This window comes from Bos grunniens, chromosome 13 (genome assembly GCF_055505025.1).
Source record: "Bos grunniens cultivar Pamir isolate PY7600 chromosome 13, Bosgru_T2T1.0, whole genome shotgun sequence".
Classification (NCBI taxonomy): Eukaryota; Metazoa; Chordata; class Mammalia; order Artiodactyla; family Bovidae; genus Bos; species Bos grunniens.
In genome coordinates, this window is record NC_141177.1 from 71,565,532 (window position 1) to 71,573,440 (window position 7,909).

The window sequence follows — 7,909 nt, forward strand, 5'->3', positions numbered from 1 at the left end:
CTGTGCTGTTCGGGGTGAGGCTGGTCCCTTCACGTCTATGTGGGGACTCACTGTCTTCACTGCCGAGTAAGCAGTGTGTGACTGGGTGTGATCCCACCTCAGGTGAGTGTGCTCATGACCCATAACCGGTGGGAGCACCCAGGTTTTAGCATTTCTGGGCCAGGTATCATGTTCAAGGCTGGACGTGGGTCACCTTAATTTCTTCTCGTGACAGACTTGTGCAGTCTGTCCTTTACCATCTCCACTGAAGGATGAGGAAACTTAAAGTTAGAGTGGCCAAGGTCAAGGTCACAGAGCCAGCAGGTGACCAGGCAACACTGGACAAAAATCCCATCTTCTGATACCGGCCGACCCCACAGCCAGCGCCCTGTGGGTGGGAGGAGGATGCTCCAGGGACACCCGGGCCGGTGAGGCAGTGTCCCCATGTCTGAGGTCAATCAGCCGGGCCTGGGGCACCATCCACATCCTGTCCCCAGCTGGTGGATGTAGGAAGATGTACTGGTAAATGGAGGGCTTAGAAGAGGTCATGAGAAAAGGTTACAACCTCCGTCCTTGCAGGGCGGAACCTGAGGGCCCAGGTGAGATCACAACCTGCTCAGGGGGCACCGGGACCCTGGGTAAAGGAGTGTCCCGGGATGGGTACGTCAGCAGGAAGCAGGGCCTTCCTCCGTCCACAGAGGCCACTCTGGTCTCACATGCACTCATTTCTTCAGTAAACCAGGCGCTGAGAAGGCTCTGTGCCCACTGACCACACTTCCCAAATCAACAGTCTCCGCCAGGAGCTGCCTCTGCAGACAGTGGAGCCAAGTGTTGGAAGCCAGGACTAAACCAAATCCTGGGTCCCGCCATCACTGGGCGTGACTCTCCCTCCCTCCACTCCCCCTCTCCACCAAGGGTGGGCATGGCCAAAATAAACTGAGCAAGCCATGCCAGCCTGAGTGGTTCCTCCACTGGCCAGCGGGTCCACGGAAGTCATGAGGTGGGATGGAGCGTGGGACCCCATGGAGCATGGCTCTCTCCCAGAGCAGTCACAGTTCTAAGAGGTGTGTGTGTTCTAGAACTCTTTCGGAATCTCTTTCCAGGGAGAATGTGACTTAGATTAGCTGTGGCTGCACAGGCTTGGGGGCAAGTGGGGTCCTCAGCAGCAAACAGCACTCCCGTCCTCTCCATCCCTACCTCCACCATAGGTGTTCTTCCTGACCCCCTCCCAGGGGGTGATGCCTTTATTACACGGAGCCAGAAAACACTGGACTGAGAGCAGGCCTCTCTGGAGTGTGTTCTCCCACCACAAATCAAGAGGGACAGCGCTCAGAAAGGCAAACACTCTTTATGACCCAACAGGGTGGGTCTCAGGATCTCCTAAGTTCCTAAAAACGGCATTTGTGGGTCTGAAAGGGATTGCCTGAATTCATTTTTCAATGAAAAAATTTTCTCAAAAAGAAAAATTCTTCTGGGAGAGGATCAGTACAGAACTTTGTTGTCAGCGGCGGGTTGTGGAGGGATGGGGGCCGTGCGGAGCCTGCAGAGACAGAGCAGCCCGGGTGAACGGAGGGTGGACAGGGAGGGGAGGAGGGCGTGGAGCCGGGCCTCTGGGCTGGGCTGCAGCTGCTCCTCCCGTCCTCAGGCCCCACCACAGCCCCTGACCTAAGGCTGGCTGCCCACTGCTCCAGACTGACCTTGCCCGCCCCAACACTGACCCCATGTGCAAACACAAACAAGGCCACTTATCTGCATTGCCTAACCAAGGTAAACAGCCCTGTGAGGGCCCAGGCCCTGCCCTCACCCTCAAGGTCAGGCTGCTGGGCCAAAGGTATGCACGGGATGATTTTTTTTGGTGACTTATTTCCTCCTGGCAGGACTTCTGGATTCAAGCGGTTTCGGTTGAGTAGGTCTTTAATTGTCATCAGAGAATCCTAAGTCTAGGAGGAGCCTGAAGCAGTTGTAAAGTCCCTCCCCTGCCCCTTTGGCCAGCTTTCTGCCATTTTCAGAAGAAGAAGCCCCATAACCACCACTGGTCATACTTGGCAGGGACAGGAAGCCTTTCTGAGGTCTCAGCTAAATCCTTCTGGTTTCCGGGTGGGCTATTCCCCTCCGGCCCTGTCCCTCACATAAACACAGGGCTGGTACTGGAGGGCATGCCACCGCAGGCCCCAGCACTCAGCCTCAACAGCCAGAAGACACTGTCCTTTTCCCAGCGCATTTGGGAGATGATGGGCCTGACTTCCTGCTTTGGATGTGCTGCCAGCCAGCTGTGTGACCTTGAGCAAATCCCCTAACATCTTTGACCCTCTGTGTTTTCACCAGTAAAGTCACAGGGCTGGACTAGAGGGTTTCTTAGATGTATGTCGACCCAAATTCATGTGTTGAAGCCCCAAATAACCCCAATGGGACCATATTTGAAGACAGGGCCTTTTAGGAGGTGACCAAGGTTAAATGAGGTGGTTAGTGCTGGGGTCCCTGGAAGAAGAGGAAGAGACACCAGAGCATCCTTCTCACTCCCACCAGCGTACAGAGGACAGTCCGTGGGAAGGCAGCGAGCTGCAAGCCAAGGAGGGAGGCCTCACCAGGGTCCAGCCCTGCCAACACTGTATTATTTATTTATCAATTTACTTGGCTGCACCAGGTCTTAGTTGTGGCACTCCTGATCTCCGATCTTTGCTGGAGCACGCAGGATCTTTAGTTGTGGCATGCAAACTCTTAGTTGGGGCATATGAGATCTGGTTCCCCGACCAGGGATGGAACCCAGCCCCTCTGCATTGGGAGTACAGAATCTTAGCCACTGGACCACGAAGGAAGTCTCCCTGCTGACACTTTGACCTTGGACTTCCAACCTCCAGCACTGTGAGAAACAAATGTCTGCGAAACTTGGTTATGGCAACCCAGGCAGACAGGCCCTTCTGTTTCTGCCATCCTTGAGTCAGTAATGGCTGGAACCCCAGTAGGAAACCCCTGTCTGTCCAGAAGTTCTCACAGGAGCTCTGTCTCTGATGTCACCTCTGGTAGGGAGTTTCTGCTTCCAGACTTCTTTAAATGTAGATCTTTCAATCCCTCTGGGCTCTGGGATCCCTGGGCTGGGGTGGGGGTGGGGGAACTGGTGCTTCTCCATCATTCCCCAGGCTCTGGAGGATAATATGTGTCTAACAAATGCTGGTGGATGGCGGACAGATGTTAGGTAGGTGCACAGATGTGTGGATAGATGGATGGATGGGTGGACACATGGATGGATATCCTTTTAGTTTTGCCTGCTCTGTCTCTCCATTGAGTAATTTCCAGGCTAATCTTCCTAACGTCCAGCTTGGCTCATGGCATGACCCAAATACCTTCAGAGGTTGTGCACTACTTGCCAAATACAGTTCAAACTCCTCTGCCTGGAATCTGGCCCCCCCACTTCTCCCATTCTGCTCTCCTCCTTTCCCACTGTTCTGCAGCCAAATCACATTAGGCAATCTCTGCACTCCCGCTATGCAGGGTGACCTCCACATCTGCCCCACCTGAGAGCTTGTCGGAACTCTCAAGTCTTTCCCCAGACACATGGAATGAGAATCTGCACTTTAACCAAGACCTCATGTCAGTCATGCTCATGAGAGTTTGAGAGTCACGGTGTCTGCAAAGCTCCTTCCAGTAGTCGTCAGTTAAAATCTTTTACATCATGTAGGGTTCAGCTTGCCTACAGCCCCCACCACTGTTCACAGCCCCCATCCCACTTTGGCCTAACAACACCCCCCTCACATACACCCCTACACAGACACGCACACACATGCTGTTTCCTTTCTCAAAACAACCACAGCACTTGGTTTATGCCTCTCTAGTCCCAGGGCTCACATTGTTCCTAAGGAATAAGCATTTGAGACACATGCCTGTGTTGTAAACTACAATTGTCTGGTGAGTAAGGACCTTGTTAGTCTATTTCATCCCACATTGTGTCTCAAAAGAAGCCTTGCACCTAGCAGGTATCAGACAAATGCATTAAATAAGTGAATGGATCAATGGAGGATAGGTTCCTAACAGGGGAGGAAGAATCCACAGGATCCTCATTAATGGCAGCTGCCCACATGCCTGGTCCTGCCTTTCTTCCCTGGAATACTTGGGAGCCTCTCAGTTTGCCTGGCCAGCTCCAGACCCCAACTCTGGAGTGATGGGGCATCACTGTGGGGCACAGGACACCTACAGGGTGTCTGTCTGTCTCATTCATGGGTATGGTGGGGAGGAAGAGGAGGTTGACCTTGTCAGGGAAGGACAGCTGAACTTGCAATAGCATCAGCAATGCTGAGTCTGTCCTCTTCAGCTGTCAGTTCCCACACTGGGATGTCAGGACAAATTCATAGACTTCCTAACCTCGGTGAGCTCGTTTTCCTCCCAACCCATCTTGTTGGGAAGCAGCTCCAGTTGCCTTCACCCATCCCTCCCCTCTTCTCAGGACCCTGGTATTGGGTCAGTATATGGTGCTCTCTGTAGTTCTTATATTATATGGTTAAAAACAGAATGATTCTCCTAAGATCAGGAGCAAGGCAAGGATGTCCACTCCCATCACTTCTACTGGTTACTGTACTGGAGATTCTAGCCAATGCAATCAGGTAAGAAAAAGAAAAGTCATCCAGATTGGAAAGCAAGAAGTCAAACTGTATTTGCAGATGACATGAATCCATTACTAGAAACAACTACTAGAACTGATGGGTTGAGCAGCATCACAGGATACCAGACTAGTGTAAAAAACTCAACTGCATCTCTAGATATTAGTAATGAACAATTTGAAAATAAGATTACAAAAACCATTTAATCCACGACAGCTCAAAAATAATAACACAATTTCTATGGAAATCCCAGCAAGATACTTTGTAGACAGAGACAAGCTTATTCCAAAATTTATATGCAAAGGCAAAGGAACTAAATCAGCTAACAAGTTTAACAAAGAATAAAGTGGGAAGACTCACTCTTCCTGATATCAAGACTCACCACAGAGCTACAGTAGCACAGTGTGGTATTAGTGAAGCGACAGACCCAGAGGTCAGTGGAATAGAATAGAGAAACCAGAAACAGACCCACATGGTAGGTTCTGTGGTTGTTGTTGGTTTGACAAAGGTGTAAACCTTACCCAGTGGAGAACGACAGCCTCTCCAACAAATGGCAGTGGAGCAACTGATCATCCATGGGCAAAAGAGAAAACCCTTAAACCTCATATCTTATACCAAAGTTAATTCGAAGTGGATCACAGACCTAAATGTAAAATGCACCACTATTAGACTTCTAGGAAAGAAGAACAACAGAAAACCTTTGAGATCTAGGGCTAGGCAAAAAGTAGAGCTATCACTAAAAAAGATAAGTTGAACTTCATCAAAATTTGAAACTTTTGCTGAGCAAGAGATGCCATTAAAAGGACGAAAGACATGCCACAGATTGGGGAAAATCATATGAAAACCACATATCTGACTTATATCTAGAACCTCTAAAAGAAGTGAAAGAATTCTCAAAACTCAAAAACAACACACGAAAGCAGACCCTGCTTTTAATTAAGTTAGAAAAGCAGAAGACACGAACAGATATTTCACCAAAGAGGATACACGAATGACAACCACACAAAAAGATGCTCAATATCATTAGCCGTTGCTGCTGCTGCTGCTGCTGCTAAGTCGCTTCAGTCGTGTCTGACTCTGTGCGACCCCATAGACGGCAGCCCACCAGGCTCAGCCATCCCTGGGATTCTCCAGGCAAGAACACCGGAGTGGGTTGCCATATCCTTCTCCAATGCATGAAAGTGAAAGGTGAAGTTGCTCAGTCGTGTCTGACTCTTAGCGACCCCATGGATTGCAGCCCACCAGGCTCCTCCATCCATGGGATTTTCCAAGCAAGAGTACTGGAGTGGGGTGCCATTGCCTTCTCCGATCATTAGCCGTTAGGGAAATGCAAATCATAATAAGGAGACACCAGTACACACGGACGATGGCAGCTTAAAAAAAAAAAAAAAGCAGTGATGAGACCAAATGCTGGCAACACTGTGAAGAAGCTGGATCTCCCCTACATTGCTGGTGGGAATGGACAATGGTGCAGTCACTGCAGAACACAGTTTGGCAGTTGTTTCTTAAGAAGCTAAACATGCACTTGCCACATGATTCAGCAACTGTACTCTTAGGTATTTGTCCCAGAGAACTGAAAACTTACATCCATACGGAAACCTGTACACATACTAAACTGTACGCTTAAAAATGGTAAATTTTATGCATATTTTTACCAAACTTAAAAAAAAAAACTTGCATAGAAATACTTACAACAGCTTTATTCAGAATAGCCTCAAACTGGGAACAACACAAATGTCCTTCAGTAGGTGCATGTTTCAACTCAGGGACAGCCACCCAACAGGGTTACCACTCGTCCATAAGAAGGAACCACAGGCACCGGCTTCAGTGGAATCTCAAGGGCAGCATAAATCCATCATCCATCTATGTTGTGCAGTTTCATTTACATAACACTCTCAAAATGACAAAACGCTACAGAAGAAACCAGGGTAGTTGTTTCCAGGTATGATGACACATTTTACGTGTCAACTTGACTGAGCTAAGAGGTGCGCAGGTTGTTGATGAGACACTATTTCTGGGTGTGTCCGTGAGGGTGTCTGCAGAAGAGATAAGCATTTGAACCAGAAGGCTGAGTAGAGAAAACGGCCCTCCCCAGTGCGTGTGGGCGTCCACCAGGTGATCAAAAACGTGAAAAGAACAAGATGGAGGAAGGGGTACCTGCTCACTCTGCTTGAGCTGGGACGTCCGTCTTGCCCTGCTCTCAAACAAGGGTGCTCTTGGTTCTCTTCTTCAGACTCAGAGTGGACTCACACCATTGGCCCCCGACTCTTGGGCCCTTGATCTTGGACTGTGAGCACCTCTGGGTCTCAGGCCTTCAGACTTGTGTTGAACTGTAGAATTGACTTTTATGCTTCCCCACTTTGCAGATGGAAGACTGTGAGACATTTCAGCCTGCATAATTCCATAATTGCCTATTCCTATAATATCCCTCAATATTCCTATAAATAAAATAGAATAAAATATACATCTCTGTTTATCCTTTGTTCTGTTTCTCTGAAGAACTACTACATCAGGGATGAAGGAGTAGAACACAGGAAGGAGTTCCTTTGTGGTGATAGAACATTTCCGTACCTTGAGGGTGGCAAATCTACACATGCAATCCCATTCTGTGGAAACACAGGTACTACTGCTGCTAAGTCGCTTCAGTCGTGTCTGACTCTGTGTGACCCCATAGACAGCAGCCCACCAGACTCCTCTGTCCCTGGGATTCTCCAGGCAAGAATACTGGAGTGGGTTGCCATTTCCTTCTCCAATGCATGAAAGTGAAAAGTGAAAGTGAAGTCGCTTAGTCCTGCCCAACTCTTAGCAACCCCATGGACTGAAGCCTACCAGGCTCCTCCGTCCATGGGATTTTCCAGGCAAGAGTACTGGAGTGGGGTGCCATTGCCTTCTCCGAACACAGGTACATGCACCTGTAAAAACTGTGGAAGCTTAATGGGGCCTAGACTCTAGTTACCAATGTTGAACCAATGTAAGTTTCCTGGTCTTGATGTTTAGTGTCATCACATTAGACATCATTGCTGGGGGAAGGTGGACAAAGGGTTTGCGGGACTTGACGTAATTATTTCGAGATAAAAAGTTTTTTAAAAGTAAAATGCGATTAGAGATTTTGCAGTTGTTTTTTATTTCCTTCCCTCAGTAACATCGGGGTGGCCGACTGTCAGGCCCTAGGTGCTTGTCTGCAGATCACAGCAGCAGGAACAGAGCACCTGGGAGCCGGTGCAGAAACCTGGGTGGACCATGCAAGGGGTAGGATACCAAAGTCACAGGCTGCTGGCTCTAGGGACCTAAAAACACAGATCTTCTCTCTCACCCACCAGCACTTCCTCAGGCTTTCT

General features: G+C 49.1%; 1 long non-coding RNA gene across 1 annotated transcript; it reads right to left on the bottom strand.

Moving 5' to 3' along the window:
• Window positions 1-6,256: 6,256 nt before the first annotated feature.
• On the bottom strand, window positions 6,257-7,466 carry LOC147361203 (uncharacterized). The gene is made up of 3 exons (XR_015139904.1): window positions 7,143-7,466; window positions 6,729-7,009; window positions 6,257-6,607 (listed from the first exon to the last, which is right to left on the bottom strand). It is a non-coding gene; the product is annotated as an uncharacterized LOC147361203 (long non-coding RNA).
• Between the last annotated feature and the right edge of the window lie 443 nt (window positions 7,467-7,909).